This window comes from Muntiacus reevesi, chromosome 8 (assembly GCF_963930625.1).
Source record: "Muntiacus reevesi chromosome 8, mMunRee1.1, whole genome shotgun sequence".
In the NCBI taxonomy this organism is placed as follows: domain Eukaryota; kingdom Metazoa; phylum Chordata; class Mammalia; order Artiodactyla; family Cervidae; genus Muntiacus; species Muntiacus reevesi.
In genome coordinates, this window is record NC_089256.1 from 24663927 (window position 1) to 24684526 (window position 20600).

At 52.4% G+C, this 20600-nt stretch overlaps 1 protein-coding gene across 5 annotated transcripts in view; it reads left to right on the top strand.

Moving 5' to 3' along the window:
- Positions 1-20600, top strand: part of ADARB1 (adenosine deaminase RNA specific B1) — a 112738-nt gene that overhangs the window by 11662 nt on the left and 80476 nt on the right. For 2 of the 5 annotated variants that reach the window (XM_065942672.1, XM_065942675.1), the window contains exon 2: positions 7947-8042. The exons of the other annotated variants lie outside the window; for them this stretch is intronic. The gene's annotated coding sequence lies outside the window, so the exon portion shown is untranslated. The remainder of the gene's footprint in view (positions 1-7946; positions 8043-20600) is intronic. 5 annotated transcript variants of the gene reach the window in all.

Below are 20600 nucleotides of genomic sequence, written 5' to 3' on the forward strand. Positions count from 1 at the left end.
CCAGGTTAGCGGTGCAGTGTCCACACAGGTGGGAGAGCGGGTGTGTGGTAGGGGCAGGGTCCGGGAGGAAGGTACGGACAAGGGGAGGGGGCAGAGGAGCCTGGGCACTGGGCCGGAAGCAGGTGTCCATGTGCCCAGATGGGCAGAGAGAATCAGTGTCAGAACCCAGGGCACTCAGCTCCTCAGCCAGTCCCCCAAGGAGAGTCAGGGCCTCTCCCGAGCAGAGAAGCAGGGCTCCTCCAAGAAGATGCGACTGGAAGCCCTAGGTGCAGGAAGCAAGGAGGAGCCCGGCAGGGACCGGCCCAGATGGAAGGGGTGGGGCAGAGCTGGTGGGTCTGAGCGAGGACCTCCGTGGCGATGGCGTGGTTCATAATCCCTAGAATAAAGTAAAACCCATCACTTCATGCTGGTGCGCATAAGCAGCAGTCAGTAACCAAGGAGAGGGGAACCAAAGAGTTCCAGCTAAGCCACGGGGAAGGAGTGAAGACACAGGATCACCGAGAGGCAGACACCAGGGTAATAATTACTTTAGGCAGGGCTCAGGACTGATGCTAAATTAGTGAGAGTTTGAGGAGAAACAGGATATTTGTCTCGTCTCAAAGTATCTGTTCCCCAAGTTACTTATTTATTGAAAAGGGAAAAGCAGTAACTTTAGAGTGGAGAGAGCCAGCAAGACAACACCCCACCCGATGATCTGGGCAGTGTCACCAGTGATAAGACAGGTCACCCTCGTGCCCTCCCTCCTACTTGGGCACGGGCACAGTGCAGTCCTGCCCCACAGAGGACGTCCCCAAGACACCAGGCCAGGCCCTTCGCATGTCCACATCCCGAGAGACTGGGCAATTGAGGCGGTCTCGGCCTGGAGGGGCCTAAGGAGACAGGGCAGCGAGATGTGTGTATGGCTCCTAACTCTGTCCCAGGGGAGGGTCAGTGTTGTCCCAATGAGAAACTCACACCTTCTTACCGGAAGTTCTGGCCACCTGGGCCGGGCATGGAGCATTCTGGAGACATGTGACCTGCACCCTCGGCAGAGGGGCATGGCTCTTCCCAAGGTGAGAGCATCTGGGTGGCCTGGACCCAGTGGGCAGACACCCTGTGACCCAGAGTCAGTGACCTCCAGAGGCGCAGGTAGGGACATCTCAGCAGCAGGAGGGTTGTCCTGGGTTGTTCTTGATCTTTTGATTTTATTATTTTTTCCAAAGTGAAGTGAAAGTCTCTCAGTCATGTCCGACTCTTTGCAACCCCATGGACTATACAGTCCATGGGATTCTCCAGGTTGGAATGCTGGAGTGGGTAGCCTTTCCCTTCCTCAGGAGATCTTTTCAACCCAGGGATCGAACCCAGGTCTCCTGCATTGCAGGCGGATTCTTTACCAGCTGAGCCACAAGGGAAGCCCATTTTTTCCTAAGAGAAATTAAAAATTTTTAAATGTTCAGATTTGTCAAGTCTTTTGCTTTATGATTTGGTTTTGAATCTGCGTGAGAACACTTTACTGTTTCAGGAGTCATTCTTCTTCCAACCGTCTTCTGTTGTTTTCCACACAGCCTATTAATCCACGTGAAATCTGCTTCTGTACAGTTTGAGGCCAGGATCTAGTATTTTTTCCTGCTTGGCTAGGCAGCTGCCTCAGTTGTTGCTTGCTCTGCCCTTTGCCTAGGGTTCAGAAATGCCATTGTATCCTGACTAAATTTATTTAATTTGCTATTTAACTTGCTATTTATGTTAATGTTTTCTCTCTTTTAGAATGTGTCTCTTCTCTCCCCCTTGTCCTGTGTGCTTTTGAGACATGGTGTGCAGGGCTGTGCTGATCGATGTTTAACAGATGGCTTTTTTGGTGCTTGTGCTGGTGTAAAAAGCCCTGATTTGTAGCATTTGCCAATTTCCATGGCGTAAATCTTCTCACCGTCACCTATTTCAGGATACTAACAAGCTATTGGCTGGTGGTCCTGAGATATAACAGTTCTCTTGAGCTGGTAGAAGCTAGCCCAGCTGCCAAGTTTGGTGGGCAGCCTGCTGACTGATGGCCACGCCCGTGTGGCTCACGGGACCATCTCAGACGTCCTCTGTGCTTCCTGGCCATCCACACTGGCACCCATGCCCTGGGTCTAACCTTAGTCACCCCGGGTCCTTGCCCCGTCTGGAGCCCTGGCATTCTTTCCTGTGTTCACAGCTCCTCTCTCCCCACAGCCACCTCGTGTAGAGAGGGTAAGACATTGGGTCACAGTGAGCTCTGATGAAGAATTGAACATTGGACTCATGATTACTATTGTGGCACTAACTTTACTAGAAAACAGTAAGGGTTCTCTGATAGTAACTTTCTTTAAATCTGAGGGGTTGCTAGCATGTTATAATCATGTAGCTTTTCATCTTCCTTAGTATTAGTTAGGGTCTTTTCCCTTCATTTATTTGTTCAGTCATTCAGTGGGCATTTTATGAGCATCCACCAGTGTCAGGCATTTGGGTGCCAAAGGTATGCTGCTGCTGCTAAGTCGCTTCAGTCATGTCTGACTCTGTGCAACCCCATAGATGGCAGCCCACCAGGCTCCTCTGTCCCTGGGATTCTCCAGGCAAGAATACTGGAGTGGGTTGCCATTTCCTTCTCCAATGCATGAAAGTGAAAAGTGAAAGTGAAGTCGCTCAGTCATGCCCAACTCTTAGAGACCCCATGGACTGCAGCCTACCAGGCTCCTCCGTCCATGGGATTTTCCAGGCAAGAGTACTGGAGTGGGGTGTCATTGCCTTCTCCGGCCAAAGTTATAGCAGTGAATGAAAGACTCAGTCTCTTTCTTCATAGCAGGCTTCACCAGTGACACAGTTGGTAAAGAATCTGCTTGCATTACAGGAGCCACGGAGATATGGGTTTGATCCCTGGGTCAGGAGGATCCCCTGGAGGAGGGCATGGCAACCCACTCTGGTATTCTTGCCTGGAGAATCTCATGGACAGAGGAGCCTGGCGGGCTAAGGTCCGTGGGGCCACAGAGTTGGACATGACTGAGCAACTGAGCACACACGTACTCCTCCTTCATAGAGCCCAAGTGCTCATATACCTTTAAGTTGTGTGTGTTTCTGCTCTGATCACCCTTGTGAGTTTTCTCCTTAGACATCCACTTGTCTTTGCCGCTGGTGTTATCTTAAATCAACCCTAAATTAATCCAATTTCTTCCACTGCTCCAGTTTTGAAATTCCCTGCTTCGATGCTAGTTGACATTACCTTAACTACTTATGCAGCAATTTCTACTTTTACCAAAATCTCACCAGGAAAAGTTAAAGAATTGCATCTGGTGACTTTTATGTTAGGAAAGTTCAGTGTTTTTAAAGGGTTTGATCAGTAGACTAATTGAAGAAGTTTAATGAAGTGACGCTGTTTATGGTGTGTGGTCTGTTGTCCGAGGAGGAGCTGGGGATGAGCTGGCGGTCTTCCGCTACAGTTCTGGTTGGGGAGGCCGGTGTCCATGGGCTGCTCCCCACCACTGTGGTCTCATCTCATTTTGGACGGCATCAGGGTGTATGGGGCTGTGCCCTGGCAGCTCAGCTGCTCTGAGGGTGGGATACCAGTCACCGATCCTTGTTAGACATTCACTGGGAGCTCTGGAACCAGGAGAGGTGGAGGAGGTGGGGGCCAGGTCCCTGTGCCCCATGGGCTACAGGCCAGGAGAGAGGAGGCTTCTGTGGGGAGGAGGAGCAAAAGAACCTTGATCTGGGGTAGCCGGCATGGGGGCAGCTGGAAAATTAGGGTGCAAGCTGGCGGGCCTTGCAAGTTTACCTCCCCATCTTTGCTAAGCTGATTGGGATTTCTGCTTTTCAATCCTTTGCACAATTAGTTTGTCTTTAATTTAAAAGTCTGTATTTCATTTTAATAGGAAAAATCAGTTGTAGTTTATTTATTCAGGATCTTGAAAGACCTCAGAGATCAACTTTGCTGCCCCTCCGGGAGGATATGAGGAAGTCAGATGTGTGAAAGTATAGCATGGGTAGGCCTTGGCTCCGGGCCCCCGAGTGTCCATCTGCACAGAAGAACCTTCCGGGGAAGGACGGGTCACTGCTGCCAGCTGTTGGCCCAGAGGTGTGGTCTGGCCCTCAGTGTCAAGGACAGACACAACCTCTGAGAGCCTTCTGCCATGGCTGACTTATGACCATTAGTAAATGCTCTGTGAGCTGGCGCTCCTTTCTCTTCTGACTGTATTGCAACTGGCTTATGAGGAGGATTTATTATAAAAATGGATGTAATGGAAAGCGTTTTTCATGGAATTAAATATCTTTTGGTGGGGGTATAAGCTACACCTTGGAATTCAGTCTTTGAAAGTAACAATTCTGGGGGTGAGGGCTTAATCTGAAGGTTGAATCCTCACAGACTACCTTTAAATCTTAAAATTCAAGAACCCTTGTCAGAAGTAATTTTCCATTGTTGTGGATCCTATTGGATTTTAAAATGGATACATCTTATTAATCTGTACTTAAATGTATAAGTCAGATACTAATAGTATCACAGAATATGAAAACAAAACATCCTTCTATAGATACCAGAAGAATGGATGAGTTAGAGATTGTACCAGACACAGCAGATGAGGTGGGGGAGGTCGATGAAGCTCTAATGGCTCAAACCTAACTCTTGTGTCCTTATTTAAAGTGATTTAGTGAGTAGAGCCTCTTAGTACTGTGAAGTAGCAGTCATTTGTCACCATACATTTGTATTCTTGGTTCTTTTTCTTGAAGGGGGATCCTGGGTCCTATAGATGTCGAAACCACTGTCACCTTGAGTTTCCTAAAGCTGAGGAAATCTGTGTCCTGCTTTCTAGAGCTGAAGAGGTAGTCTGTTACAGGCCTCTGACACCCTTCTGGGGAGTCTCAGATTGCACCCACCCCTGTGTTTACACAATAGTCACAATGAAAACCAGGAAACCGAGGCTCTGAGATAAGTAAGGTCTCTGGGAGGAAGGAAGCTTGGCTCCCGACACCCTCTGGAGTCACACCCACCCGCACGTGACTCTGGCCAAGAGGGACCTCAGGACCCTGGCTGCTGGGCGCTGGGCACTGAGGTGGGGGCAGCTGCTGGAGGATGGCCGCCTTCTCATGTCCTGCGCGGCTCTGGAGCTGGACCCAGGCTGCGGGGCCCTCTTACACCCTGGGCACTGCTGTCCCAGGGCGGCTCCTCTGCTGCTGGCTACTTTCCAGACCCGCTGGCTATCAATTTCATGGCTATCAATTGGAAGAGCGAGAAGCGGGACCTCTCATGGTGCCACCTTCGGAGTCCCCCCTCTGCAGTCCTCTGACTTTGCGGCCCTGGGACCAGCGTTGCCCTCCACGGGGAGGCTCGGTGGGCAAGCTCAGGGCTGCGGTCTCAATGTGAGGGCACAGCCGCTCCTGGGAGGAGGTAGAGGCCTAGTTTGGGGGTGCAGGGTTCAGGCAGGCCTCCTGGATTTCTCAGTCACAGTCTGGAACTTCCTTCCTCCATGTCCTTCCTGCTGGGCACCTTAGGGCTGGGCTTCATGTCCCCGCTGTACACGGTGGCCAGAAGAGGTTTGATAAAATCTGATGAAATAACTTGCCTTCCGGCATTTCATAGGACAGTCTTTTTAGTTGCCTTCTCAACTTGTGACTCATCTGAGTATTTGTATTGCTCTATGTGATTGCAACGTTTTTATTCAAAGCATTCTTAGAGGTGGTGTCTTGTTTTTAGTACATAATGTCTTTTTTGTTAAGATGGGTTTCTGGTGATTTCGTACATAAAAAGTGAGGCTCCCTTCCGAAGAATAAATCAAATGATTTGTTCAGAAATGTCCAGAAGTAGGTTTCACAAGTCCGAGAGCAGCTGGGTTTAAACACAGTCTTTAATGTGTCTCGTTAAAGGCCCAGAAGAGCAGCCAGTGCAGGGCTGCTTGCCTGTCTTTATCGAGGGTGGGTTCTCCCCAAGGGCTGTAGCCTACTTTGGACCCAATGCTGGTTTGTTGTCTGAAGTCACCTTTAGGGTGGGAAATCTTTAAGTAAAGTTTGGAAAGCTTTGGCTTCGTTCCCTGGGGTGCTTTTGAATTGTGGGTTGGGAGGATAATCTGCTTCGGATGCTTTGCCACCACTGCCGCCAAGTGCCCTCACTGCTGTCTGGGCTGGTGTGGTCACTGGTCGGGACACCCCTCTGCCCGGAGAAGCAGCCCCAGAGTGTCTGCTTCAGTGGGCCCTGTCCCCCCCACCCCAGCCCAGGTGAATTCACCTCCCTCAAGTGCCAGCCTGGGGGCTGTCTGCACAGGTGCCTCCCGCCTCCTGGCCCCGCTGTCAGCATCTCCTGGGCTGTTGTGGTCAGGTCGCCTCGCCACCCCTCCACATGGCTCTTCCAGCCCCTGGGGACCTTCTTTGTTGAGTGGCCCATGCCAGATTATCTTCCTGTCCACCTTCAGCCTGAGACCACCCTCCCTCCTGCTCTGGGGTCGGGGCCTTTCCTGCCCACCCCTGCTCCCCACTGGCTGGCCATGTGCTCAGTCCCCCTCTCAGCTTCGCTGTGTCTCAGCCTGGTTGTCATCCTCTCCTCCCAGGTCCTGTCTCCTGCTTGAGCCTCACTCCGAGCCGTGGGCACTCCTCCTCGGCTTCCTGGGTCTGGACTTGCTCTCGAGAAGCCCACCGTTCATCTGGCCCCCGCAGGCATCTTTCTGGGGGCACATCCTGTCTGGGAACCCTTCTGGTGAACTTCCGGTCACACCAGGAGGGCACTCCCTCGGCAGGAGTTCAGTCTTCCCTCCATTGCCCTGTGTGCTGCTCTGCGCCCTCCCCCCTACCCCCCAGGGCCGCAGTGTCTGCTCTTCCTCCCGTGGGCGATGGTGGGCGATGGCTATCTCCTGGTGTTCGTGGGGCTGCTGCGGCTCCCCGTTCAGCCCTCCGCGCGCTGGCCCCCTGGCCTTCCCACCCCCTATTGTGAGCACTCAAGGTGCCCTATTTGCTTGTAGGCACGTGTGCTGTCTGTCCCCTGCCCTGGCATGTAAGCTTTTGGAAACCAGAGACGGTCCTGGGTTGCTGGGGGCTTTCTCCCGGGCCTGCGTTTGGCTCGGGGTGGTTTGGCAGCAAGTAGCAGACCACCGGCTCCTGTCGGGGGCTGGGACCCTCTGTCTCTCCTCTCTACTGTGCCACCATTCCGCTGGCTCATTGGCCTTGCTCGGGGTGGCTGTTCTGAGGGCAAGCAGGGGATGGGTCTTTTTCAGGAGCCCTGCCACCACCCCGCTGGCCAGGAGGGTGTCTCCAGAGTCAGCCTCTGCAAGGAGCAGGGTGATGGTCGGGGGAGGCCTGGCAGGGCTATAGGGTGTGGTCTCCTGTCACCTGCATCCACTCTTCTTGGCTCAAGTTCCTCCATGGGGAGGGCCCCACACCCCGTGGATGGGCTCGTGGAGAAGAGAGGAAGCCGAGGCTTGTGGGACGACATCATCATTAGCGTATAGGCTGCTCCTCTTTCATTTCAGATTAGTCAGACCGACCCCTCTGGTGGCGAGCATGGCTGGGCAGGTGACCTCAACGGGGACGAGCCCCTCCTGCACAGTAACTTGAGGAGCTGGTCTCGGGGGTGGGCCACCCTCCCCCAGACCATCGTTGCTGCCTCCTCCCTCCTTGAGGATGAGCTGGCTTCTCCCCTGAGGGCAACAGGAGCAGGAAGGCAGCCTCCTCATCCGCCGTGGGCTTGGCCATCTCCAGTGAGGGGAATCCTGACATGGGGCGGCCTCAGGGATGGTGGCCCTGTCCTCACACAGCCCCTGATGAGCCCCCCTCATACCTCTGTGACCCCCCCGGGGGGCCCTGCTGACCCTTGCCCCCTTCTTGCTACCTCTTTGTGGCTTCTGAGGAGAAAGCCCTCCAGGGGTTGATTTCATAGTCATGGGAGCCAAGGGGCACCTCTGGGGACACCCTTCTGGGATGTGGTATGGGTGTTCCCCCGGCATTCCCCCTGACCCCCGCCACCTTGTTTCCTGCAGGGAAGGGGCTGGGTTTCCTCTGCAGCCCCCAGAGAGGGGTGGCAAGAGCAGGTGGACGGCCGCTTCAGTTCTTCAGAGAGAGTCACTCACCACCAGGTAGGCCCTGAACCTTCTCTTTGTTAGTTGATGGGGATGGAACAGAGCTTTGCTAGAAGCCTGGGTTGCAGGAGAGGAGGCTGGCGGAGGGTCTGTGGGCGGCAGGCGGTTGTGTCTACTGTCAGAATTAGGGCAGGTGGAGCGCTCAGGCGTGTTGGGGCTGCGTGTGGGGTGCAGGGGTGCCTTTGCCTGAACAGAGCTTGCTGGGAGGCGGCTGTAGTGATGGGAGGCCTGGAGCAGCAGGTCTGTTCTGCCTGCACACACTTGGACGTGAAGGAGGTTTGCTTTTCCGTCTCCAGCTGCTGCGGAGCTCTGGGCCAGGGCCTGCCAGGAGCACGATGCACCCCCCACTCCACACTGACAAATCACAGGCCCCAAACTGAACATTTGGAACCAGTCACTCTATTTTCCTAAATTTTCTACCCTTTTCCCCCGAGTCAGTGTCACAACACCCCCAGGTTTTCTGCTGGAGGCCTGGCACCTGTCCTAGACCTTCCCTGCTGTTGCCTCCAGTCCTTCTCACACTCTGTCACTGCTGTCCCCGCACTCATCTCCTCCTGGACGCCTGCTCCCCCCCCTCCCCGCAGCCTGCAGGCCACTGCTGTCTCCTGTGGCCTTGACAGACATGTCCCAGTGGACCCTGAGTCTTCCGGCTCTCCACACCCTCCTCGAGGTAGCGGAGGTCAGACCGTCTCACCTTGCGCTTTCAGTCTTTCCTGACGTGCCGTTGCATCTACAGAGAACCCTGACTTCATTCTTAGCTACCAGCTCCCTGCTTTCCCTGGCCTCCGGCTGGCCCTGGCTTCCCTCTGAACCACTGTTTCCTTATGCCTGGTCCACCCAGCCTTGTGCCAGATCCACCCCAGCCCTGTGCCTGATCCACCCTAGCCTCCCCCTTCTGACCACTCGCCCCCACCCTGCCCCCCGTCTACCTGGTCCGCCCCAGCCTCCCAGCTCTTGTACGTGCTTCACTTGTTCCCACCTCTTGGCTTTTCCTGGGCTGTTCTTCTCCATCAAGTGACTGCCACTGAGGTGGTCCTGGATCACCTGTTTGTGGTGGTGTCTTCTGATGTTCTGTTGGGAGGTGGCTTTGGGACATGGTCATGGGCCTGGTCTCTGGAACCAAACTGGGTTTGGGTCATGCTGACCTTACCTCTTACTGTGTGGCCTTGACATTTAACCTTCTGGGCCTCAGTTTCCCCATCTGCAAGATGAGGATTATATGATCATGTGAAGCATTTGTGACAGTGTGTGTGGGAAGAACTGGATGGGACACCTGGCAGAGTGCCCCGCAGAGAGTGGATGCTCAGGCAGTCAGGAACTGGTCTCCTTACCCTTGAGCCCTACTGCTTTGCCTTGGGATTGGACACATGGCCAGGCTATTCTTCGTATTTCAGCCTGGTAGACCAGAGTGAGCATGTTCCCTGCAGGGCAGCCATGGCTGACCACAGGACAGGAACGCAGTTCCCCCAACAAAATAAATACCTGATCATTTACCAGCAGGAGTGGAGCTGGCAAGGGCTTCTCCAGGCTTCAGAGGTGAAATCTAATAGATGCTGGAGATTGAAAGGAATTCCCATGTCTTCTTTTAAGGGGTGTTAATTCAGCACCACTCCTTGAGAAATGGGTTTTGTAGGATTGGTGGCCAAGAAAATGTAGTTTCCTGTGGGAGAGCAGCATTTTCATCATTATTTTAAGTGAAATAAAGCTGTTATTGGTCACCATTCTTTACTGCAGAGTAAAACCTAGCTGTTAAATTAGGATCTTTTTCTTTCAATTGCTCTATAAGCTTAAAAAACTACCACTTATGTTCAGTGCAAATACTTTATCATTTTATGTAAATCAAAGCATAGTTATACACTAAACACAGCATGTGATGCAGGACACATGCAGTGTTTGTTCACACGTGCTGTCCTTGCCCTCCAGATCTCTGGCCCCGGTATTTCTGGAATGCCCTCTAAGGCTGACACGTGTTTGGTTATGAAGGCCTGTAGCCTCTGGGTGCTGGAGTGTCCACGTGCAGCCATGAACCACAGACTCTAGAGGGGGTGTCTGTGCATCACTGGCTGTATTCGAGTTACCTCTGGAATCTATTTTAGGCTTTGCCCCAGATACTGTCTGAAAACACTGATAGCAAGCAGTCCAGGTGTGGATTTGTAAAGAGAAAACACACCTTATAAAAAAGAGCATGAAATTTGTGTGAACTCAACCTAGGCAAGTTCCAATCTTCCCTTTCCAAATGCTCAATTTACCTTTTTACCGAAACCTTATGTTCAAGCTTTTAAATATGTTTAAAAAAAAAAAAACCCTCACCTTTAAATTGTAAAAATCGTTGAACATACAGAAATAAAGCAGCAGCAGCACCTACAGTTCAGTGAGGTTGTGTGCGTCTGCTCTCTGGGTCGGTGTGGGGTGTGTGGGGGAGCAGGGTGCACAAGTGACTCACTGGGTCTGGATTTGGGGACCAGCTGCCATTCACTGTGTAGGCCTCTGTTACTTACTGTCCCCAGGTCAAATGTAACCACCAGCTCCTAAGAGAACTGCAGCTTACAAGCTGCACTGCTGGGAGGCCTGGCTGCTGCCAATGGCCCACAGTTCAGAGACACGCTTTGCACACCACCCAGCCATTTTATGACTTTATAATTTAATGAACCAAAGTAGAGATAAACTATCTTCTGATTCCCTGGTACCCAGATTTCCTGAGCCCTGTCTTCAGTTCGCTGGGATGTGGCATCTCCTTTCAGGCTGTTCACTGGAGTCGCTGGGACAATCACTGACCGCACACGGGTGGTGTTGGGGTTCTGCTTTCTGGACCTGTTTCTGTCCGTGAGGTCTAGACGTGGAGGCTGGCGAGGTGCTGGTGCGCAGAGTCCACGCTGGGCAGGCCTGGACGCAGCGTCCCTACCCGAGGACCAGCCACAGGGCAAGTGGGGCCAGCAGGGCGAGTGGGCCGGGCACGGGGCTCGGGCCGCGGGCTCTGAGCTCGATGCCGGGCAAGGCCCGGCTCTCCGAGGTGTTGCCCTCCCGGGTCAGGATCGGGGTCGAGGTGGGCGCGCTGTTCGTGGGCTCCATGCAGGTCTGCGTGGGCAAAAGCAGCGCCAGCAGCAGCAGCAGCACCATCGTGGGCGGCGTCGCCATGGCCGTGCGCTCAGGCACCTCCCAGTCAGGCCAGCGGGACGCGTCAGTGCCCGCTGAGTCTGCTCCGCAGAGACCTTTCGGGGTCCTGTCGGGCGAGATCCGGGAGAACTCGTGTCCGCTACTGTTAACGGTCCGCCCTGGGCTGCCCACGCGCCTGCGCCCTCGCACTCTCGGGAGCGGTGGTGCGCGCGCCCAGCCTTGGGTACGGGGTTAGCGAGCCGCCTGCTTTGGGTCTCCCACCTCCCACTTCCATCCGCCGCCAGCGCCACTGGGTTCTGCAGATCCCCAGGTGCGGATATTTTAGGGGACATCGGAAAACCTTGCCTCCTAAAGTATGCACACAGAGACTTGGTTTTAAAAACCTTGAAATTATAAACTATACTTTTTCTTAAGTATACCTGTGATGTAACTAAAACATTTTTTTGGCTAATGCTTCTCTTTTGCTAATGTACAACATTTACTTCCCGTCCTAGAGTTTAAAGGGTAACTTTTCTCAAGTAGATCAAGAATGCTTTCACTTTGGGGAGTTATGGTGAACCCCACCATCTTTGCAGCTATAAAACTTCTCAAGCAAAGTGTTTTGTAAAAGTTTCTAAATACTTTGTATTCAGCAAAAGCATTTGAATACTTTGACTGCTATTCATGTTAGTTAACCAGAGTCTTTGCTGATTGTTAAATGAGTGAAAGAGCAGCTTAAAAAATTGTGTAAGAAAAAGAGTGAACACTGGACATGTGGTATGTGCTTTGCCAGACTCAGTCCATTCTAAAGTGAGCACGCTTTGTGTTTATTATTCAAAATCAGAATTGTTAGTATTCTGTCTTTCTTAGATTTGGTCTGTACTTACTGACAACACAAGGGCTTAAATTTTTTTTTTTACGTTTAAAAAAAATGATGGAAATAATATACATCCTTGGAAAAATTATGCAAGCAGTTTAAAATGAAAAGTTTGGACTTCCTCCCCCATCTTACTCCCTGTAGGTAACCCTTTGCACAGGACCACCCAGTCATGTCCAGTGGGAGAAAGTCATTACTTCTGAACAAGGTCAAGGTGCCATTCCCAGGAGGAAGATGCCTATCTTTGGAAGGCAGGCAAAGGTAGCTGTCTGCCACTCGTGTTTTTTAACATGTAACTGCATGCTCCATAAAGGAGCATGTGAAAAATAAAGAGTGAGGGTTCCTTTCTGAGGCTGTGCAGGAAATACCCAAGATGATCTGGAGCCCCTGGTAGTGCCAGAAAGTACAGAAATGCTAAGAAAAACCCAGCCCCCACGGACGGGCGTGTTCAGGGTTCAGCGGAGCCAACCGAGGAACTCCCGAGGGCCAGTGCTGGAATAGGTTCAGCAACAGAACAGAGTCGTACTGGATCACGGCCCGAAGCATAAAATAAATAAATACCCACGGGGCCAACCTGACATAAACAAGTGACAGAGAAGGAAACCAGGAAACCGGGAGGCTCCACGTGGCTCTGCAGTGGCCCCGTCCTCAGGGCAGGGGAGCACCCCCTCCTCGGGTGGGGGGTGGGCTCAGAGACCTCCTTCCAGAGGACGGTGGGAGGTGGGGGCAGCACAGTGAAGAGACCTGATGGACACACTTGCACCGGTGACCACGGTCAGCGTCCGCCATGTAGGTCACGTGACGGCACGCACCCTGGACAGGACGTGCTGAGAAGGGCCCCTCCGCCCTGTGGTCTTCATCGAGGGGCGTCCTGAACAACGCCTGGCTTTTCCTCCAGACCATCAAGGTCGTTAAAGACAAGAAGGTCTGAGAGACTGTCCCAGCCCAGAGGCGCTGAGGGGACATGACGGCTGCATGTCACGTGGGGGCCTGGCCGGAGCCCTGGGGCAGCAAAAGTTCACCAGGGGAAACTGAGGAGTCTGAACAGACTCTGACTTGCTGGTTTCACTAGCTAAAGTCTGACTTAGGCGACAACATCTGCTTGGTTCTCGTAGATGTCACCTGGGTTCTCATAGATGTCACCTTGGTTCTCGTAGATGTCACCTGGGTTCTGTAGATGTCACCTGGGTTCTGTAGATCTCACCTTGGTTCTGTAGATCTCACCTGGGTTCTCATAGATCTCACCTTGGTCCTCATAGATCTCACCTTGGTTCTGTAGATCTCACCTTGGTTCTGTAGATCTCACCTGGGTTCTCGTAGATCTTACCTGGGTTCTCGTAGATCTCACCTTGGTTCGTTGCCCTGGTCAGTGTCCCTTGTGGGTTTGCCAGTGCAGACCCTGCTCAGGGTGAAAAGCTCAGGTCACTAGTGAGGGCTGTGAGCAGAAACTGTCCTGCTTGCTGGCAGTGCCTCCGGAAGAGTTGAAGTGTCTGTTTTTCCAAGTGGGACATCGTGTGACCTTGTGGAGCGGAGACTCTGCTTTGCAGCAGACGGCAGCCCTGTAAGCTTCCTGCCTGCTGGCCTAGGAGCCCTGCACATGCTCCTGCTGGCTGCCTGGGGTGACTGCTGGCTGGGAGGGGTCTTGGGTTTTATGACCTTAATACCAATTTGTGTTTTCCCCAAAGGGACACTCTCCCAAATGAAGGGCAGGGTTCAGTGGAAGAAACTCGCTTCCCACTCAGGGTGACAGTGCCGGGGGCGTGTGAGTTGGCTGGCTCATCTCCTCCAAGGCTCTTCTGCTGCCTCAGATGCATCACTGAGCCTTTGATTTTCACTTTTTGACGGTGGCATTTGTGTTTTTAGAGGAACATTTGGGTTCATTTTGGCCCTTCGTGTGATAACCGAGGGGCAAGACTGGGTCTCTCGTGTTGGTCAATGGAATATACTGGTATATTCCAGTATTCTGGTAAAGAATCCACCTGCCAGTGGAGATGCAATGGATGTGAGTTTCCTGGGTTGGGAAGATCCCCTGGAGAAGGGAATGGGAAGCCACTCCAGTATTCTTGCCTGAAGAATCCGTGGGCAGAGGAGATGGTGGGCCGCAGTCCACGGGGTCTCAAAGAGTCAGAAACTGAGCTCTCACACACATACATGTATTCTAAAGGAGACAGCCCCTGAGAGCCAGCTGTAAGGAAACAGGGAAGTATTTCGAACTCTGTACAGATGAAAGCATCCAAAAGTGTTGGTTCTGGCTCTCCGGTACACCTGCTATCTGGAGACAGGGTAAGGGGGTTTATTTCAGGAACTGACCTCTTTCATGAAGATGCACCAGAGGCCGTGGGAGGATGTGGGACCGACCACGTGGAGTTCACCAGCCTCAGAAGCAACCAGGCTTTCTGGACCCGTCAGCTGTGTGCTCTTTTCGTAACAGGCCTCTGTCTAGGAACTGGGGCTGAACTCAGCTTCTTTGCTTTTTCAGACTGTTTTGCTCGCGACACTGTTGCTTTTGTCCAGTGGAGCAGCTGTGGGGGAGTGTCAAGAACCTGGTGTTCCTTCTCTCCTGAAGAGAAAGCACCTTGATGCCATTTGGAGTCTTAAGATTCTTCTCAGCTTGTTTACAAAGCTGTTCTTAGATTTTCAAGCGTAGTCAATAGGGTTCAGGCTTTCAAAGCTGCTTTTTTTTTTTTTTTCCTTCTTCACAGCAGTAGTAATTCCTTTCTTTGTTTTTGTTGCAATTGTATCCTGTAAAACCAGGCTTATTAAATTCCTCTGGAGGTTTTTATAGGTCCTTCTCTCTGAGATGCCTGCTGAGTTTAAAGCCCTTTTCTGGGTCTAGCAGAGCTCTCTGTGTTCAGGGCAGGTGGTGGGCCTGCTCCGTGTTGCAGCCTAGACTAATATATTCAGTACACACGTGGTCTGTCAGCTAACTCATCCTTCTGTTTCCATGATCGTTTCTGTACAACCGTTCCACCGCGTGAACTTGCCTAGGCCTGACCACTGTGGTGCCTGCATTGAGCTTCCTGGGTGTGGTCTCCACAGTAAGCCCCGGGAGAGCACTGGGAGGCTGAGGGCCTTTGGCATGTTTACTGACCCCTTTCTTCTTCCTCTCTAATAATGAGTGACTTGGGAATTAGAGCAACAAATTAATTAAAAAATGAATTTTCCCAGCAACATAAAGAAGTTCAGCCCGCGTCACGTTTACAAACCGTGTTACTGCATCTGCGGTGGCCTCGGGTCCTCCCAGTGAAAGACCCTGAGCAGCAGGATGCAAGGGGTCCCATGTCCCTGTGTGAGCGCGATCCCCAGGGCTAAGCGTGCGGTCGGTGAGGCGTGTGATCATTGGATGCTGCACTCATGGAAGGGGAGGCAGAAACACGTGTTTGTTTCAAATTCTACTGAATGTAATGTTTAGAAATCTCAAGGATCTCTTTTTTAGGTCCACAGGTGTCAATCATCCAGTTTGTCCCAGATGGAAGTTTTGTTTTTCTGTCTGAAAACAAACCTTACCAGAGGTTTAAATAAGAGTCAGAAAAGTAAAGAAGGTTTTATTGGAAAATAAATCTTCGGCGCTAATTGATCCTCCTTTCATTCCCGGTGCTCCCCTCAGAGACGTAGACCTGGCTACGGACCAAGGGGAAGGCAGGAGGCAGGGGCTGCGCCAAACACAGGTGTGCAGTGTGATGACTGATCTCACTGTTCCTCCCAGCCAGGCTGAGGAAAGAATAGGAGGACACAAGGCTGGGGTTTGGACCAGAGGAGGTGAGCGACCCCTCTTGCAGCAAACCCGGGCAGTACTGTCCAGCAGAACTTTCTGTGGTGGGAGCGGGGCTACTCACACCTGGGCTGTCCATGCAGAGGCCATCACTCAAGAGAATCAGTGATGAGAGCAACTCAGGTAATGAAGGAATTTGCCGAGGTAGTGGAAATACAGAGTTAATATGCAGATGTTCATAGTGCCTTTCACATTTACAGAGTTAACCAATAATTAGAAGATATTGGGGGAAAGACAGCCCCCTTTACAATAGCAAAATAAAGTCCTTAGGAGTAAATGGAATAAAAATTGTTCAAAACCTAAGGAAGAACATTCTAAAAGTTCTCCAGAAAGACACAAAGGTAGCCTTCGGCAGACGGGACAGGCCTTTTTCCTGGTTTGGTTGTTGCAGCGTCAGTGAGATGGCAGGTCTTTCTATGTCAGCTGTTTTTTTTCCCCTGGGGCTGGACATGTTGATTGTGTCATTAACAGAAGAACATGTGTGACCACCTAGAAAACTCAGAAGAAAAAGGGCCAAGGAGAAGAGCCCTGCCAGACATTAAGTCATCCTCTAAGTGAGATAAGGTGGTGACGGGGCAGGACAAACATAGTAGACAGACAACCCAGCAGACCAGAAGGGCAGGAAGAAGCTGAGGTACAGACGGAAACCTCAGGTCTGACGGAGGCGGCATCTCAGAGTGCTGGGCCAGGATGAACTTTGAGTAAGTGATTTGGGGACAGTCTGACACTATTTTGTAAAAGACTGCATTAGGTTTATGCCTTAGACCATGTATGAGGATAAGCGCCAAATGGATCCGAGGAGACTATTCTAGTGTTAGAAACACCTGCCAGTACAACCTCAGTGCTGGGAATGGCTTTTATTTATTTATTTTTGGGGGGGCAGGGCTTTTAAAACATGATTCAGAGTTGAGAGTCAGTCAGGAGAGGGCGGATCTTATGACATTACAGTACTCCAGCGATGAAGAACTTCTATCTGACCAGGATTCAGACAGCACCAACAGCACTGTACATGAGGTCAGAAGTCAGAAAGGTCAGCTGTGAGAGACATCTCCGCAACGTATCACATGCACACACACGGCATGCACATGGATGCACTCACGTGCACATGAACAGACACGTGCACTCTGCGTGAGGTCAGAAGTCAGAAAGGTCAGCTGTAAAAACATCTATGCAACATAACACGTGCACACGGCACGCACACATAGGCACATGATCACACACACATGTGCATACACTGATGTTAGAAGACAGGTCAGCTGTGAGAAACATCTGTGCAACATATCACACATGCATGCATGTGCACACACAGGCCTAAGCACGTGCACATGCATGGATGTCCACACATACACACATACCTCCGCAGCACACATGATCATGCACACACACCCCATATGCATGTGTGCAGACATGCATATGCATGCACAGTACACATGTGTTTACACACACATGTAAAAATAGCCCTTCAGCTTCTTGGAGGTACTGTTTCTCACACATCAGATGGGCAGAAATTCCAAAGCCCTTTGGAAAGCTGTCAGTGTGTATGTGCTTAGTGGGAGAAGACGGTCAGTGGATGGGGGGGCCTCTTGGCTCTACCAAGAGGCTGAGTCACAGTGGTTGACTCTGAGCTGACCTGCGACTGGCGTTGAAATGGACTTTATGATGAAAGTGACAACCGTGCCCTTGATTTCATTGTTCATAGGTTCTGAGCATAGAGCGAGTGTTTGGGAAGCTGTGTGCATGAGCTGCTGGGCCCCTGGGCCCCTTCCTGGGTCCCATGGGTCCCTCAGGCTGTTTGTCCTTCCTTCTCCCCACACCTGAAGCTTAGGAGCTGACGCTCTGCTGTCCTTTGCCGTAGGTGCTCTGTGCTCACATGGATTTCACACTCTGCTTGGCGGGAAGGTGTTTGGAATGCGTGTGTGGATTTAGGGGGATGGGTGATGCCTTGTCCATGTAGGCTGTGTGGGTGCCCCTTCATCTATCCTCGAGCCAGCTCATCCTAGGGCCTGGTCTCTGGGGACAAGACAGCTCCGTGAAGTCAGTGTGGAGAGTGTTGGCCTTGCTCCGCTGGCGTGAGTCTTGGGAAGTTCATGTGAAGAAGTGAGACAGGGAGGAGGAGAGGCCTGCCTGCAGGTCAGACCTGCGGCCTGGGCTGTGCCAGGCCCTCCCATGCTGGCCCTCGGACCGCTGTCTCACCACTGACACCCTTTGTGGACACTGGACAGCCTTCTCTGCTCCTGGGTTCTGGTTAAAGGCCACATTGTTCTGATTTTGTGTCCCACGTGTGGACCTACGAGCCCACAGCCTTGCACACACAGGGAAGGCAGCCTCAAAGGTCTGACTGAGGAGCTTCAGGGCTGCTTCCGGCCCTCCTGTGCCCAGCGTGTGTGAGTGTGAGTGTGTGGGAGTGAGCATTTGCCTGGGGTGGGGTGGGAAGCCAGGCCAAGGCCCCTTCCAGACTGGGAGCTGTGTGCCCCCATTCCATGTGGGTGACAACATGGGGGGGTATTGTCCGTCCTGCTGGCCGCCTGTGGGGCTGAGGCCTGCTTCTTGCTGGGGGTCCAGCTTGGCCCCAGCCAGCTTCAGCAGCCACCCTGTCGCTCACATTGAGACAAAGCCCTACCACCACACTAGGGTCAGCAGTGGGAGAGGGTGACAGGCCCGCCCCGTGGGGGGGCCAGGAGGATGGCTGGCTGGAGGCTTGCTCCCTGCCCTCCCACCAGACACTCTCAGGCCTCCTCTGTGGCTGCAGCCTGGCCTGGACTCTCTGTTTGCAGGAGAGACAGTGGACTTTGGGGTGGATGAGAGGTCTGGCAGGTGCGCGTCCCCCTCTGTCCCTCACTTCCCTCCCTCTCCACCACGCTGAGGGTGGCCCGTCCTTTACAGGCAGCTCGGGCATCACCCATCCCATCGGGAGCTCCTGTCCCTGGCATCTTCCTGCTCTGCGTGCCAGGCCTTGAAGCTTCGTTTCATCTTGGGGGCCATCTGGAGGGGAGGAGAGATGCCTCACCATGAAGAGGGACTGGGAGGGAGGCACGGGAGCTGCCTCCCCGAGTGGCTGGAAGACTTGCAGGGACTCTGAGAGCAGTGCCGCCTGCCTTGCTGGTTGACATTTAAATTAAATAGAGACAGAAGTTGGTCTGCTCAGGTGCAATGGATGCCGAGGGCCTGAGTGGGGGACAGAAGGGGACAGTGGTGTGGGGCACAGTGGCAGCCAGAGCTCAGCTGCTTCTCTCCTGTGGGGCTTGCCCCTCTCACCGCTGGAACTTTTTCTCTTGTGAGAATCGTTTGCTTTGCAGAGATGAGCAGAAGAAAGCAAAAGATGTCATCTCGCCACCCAGAGGGGACTGCAGTGACCGTCTGGGGCGGTGCCTCCTCGTGGTACATGTGGGTGTACGGGTGGGTGTGCCTCGGACCCAAGTTCCTCTGGCTGTCAGTGGCCAGGGGGACAGGGGGTCTGGGCTCTCTGCTCTCATCAGAGATCAGGGAGCAGAGGGGGACCCAGCAGCTGCCTGGGGGGATAGCTCTGGGCTCACGTGTGCCTCAGTATTTTCATCCTGGTCTGCCTTTTGTTTGTCTCCAGGTTTGCTGTTTAACCAGTGTTTGCAGCGGCTCTTAGTGTGCCTTCAACTGAAACGATAGAAAAGCCAGTTCAATCTGATTTTTGGCAAACATAGTTAATCTACTCCTGGAGTTCCCTTTGGGGTCCTGCCGCGAGCGGATCATTCCCGGCTCATAGCCGCTCGCCAGCCGTGGGGTGAGGAGTGTCCTCTTCGGCTGCTCATGGAAACGTGCGGGTCGGGCGCAGGGCTGCTCCGCAGTCACGACTCAGCCCCGAGTCAGATGTGAGCGTGTATTTATATCCTCAGCCTTTCTCCAGAAAGCTCAGGCCGCTTTGCTTTCTAACTTTAGCTTTCTGCTCTATTAGCCAGCGCAGGGAGGAGAGAAGCCCAGATTAGTCAGTTTGCTTTGTATTTATTTTTACTTGGCCTTTTCACTTCCAGAGTTTGAGGAGAAAATGTGCGATTCTTTTCTCTGCATAATTTTGTGCCTTGACAAGAAGCCACTTTCAGCACGAGATGCTCCAAAAGTGGTGGGATTAACCTCGGGGTAGCATGTTCATTTTCCGTTCATGAAGCACACTTTAAAATGTTAATCCGTTTACTCTATGAAGTAATTGTTAATTTTTTCTCAGCAAGTTGGAGAACAGCACAGGCCGGCCCCGAGCAGTGGTGGTTTTCTCCAGGCAGTCCAGCAGGGTCCCAGGGCAGAGGGTCATGGGGTGGTCGCGCATGAGGGCCGTTTTGTCAGAGAGCCAGATGAGGCGAGTATGCGGAGGATCTGCTTACTGTTTGGTTTTTATTTATGTTTTCCTACAGGAATTAAGCCAAATAATAGTCACTGGCAGGAATGTATTTTAATTCCTCAGAGAGTGAACCCCTCACTGGTAGCCATGGGAGGGGTCAGCCTGATATGTTTAAGCCTCTGTCCCTTTGGAGAGTCTCACAGTTAAGGACTTGCTAGCATTTATTTATAGCACCTTTGACCTTTCTAGTTAGCTCCCAGCAGGATTCATTTTGTTTTGAACAGGTGATGAATCTTTGACCATTGTTAAAAGTAATAAACAAACATGATGAATCTCATGGAAAGCGTTGCGCAGACTCTTGTCCTGCCTCATAAAAGCATGCCATGCACCTCTGTCCGGTTTGGTTCTTCTGGAGAGGACGGCCGTTGGCACTGCGAGAACTTGTTCCTCTGTGGAGGCCCTCCTGGGAGGTGAGGGTGCTCGACTCTCTCAGGAACGCTTGTGCTCTTA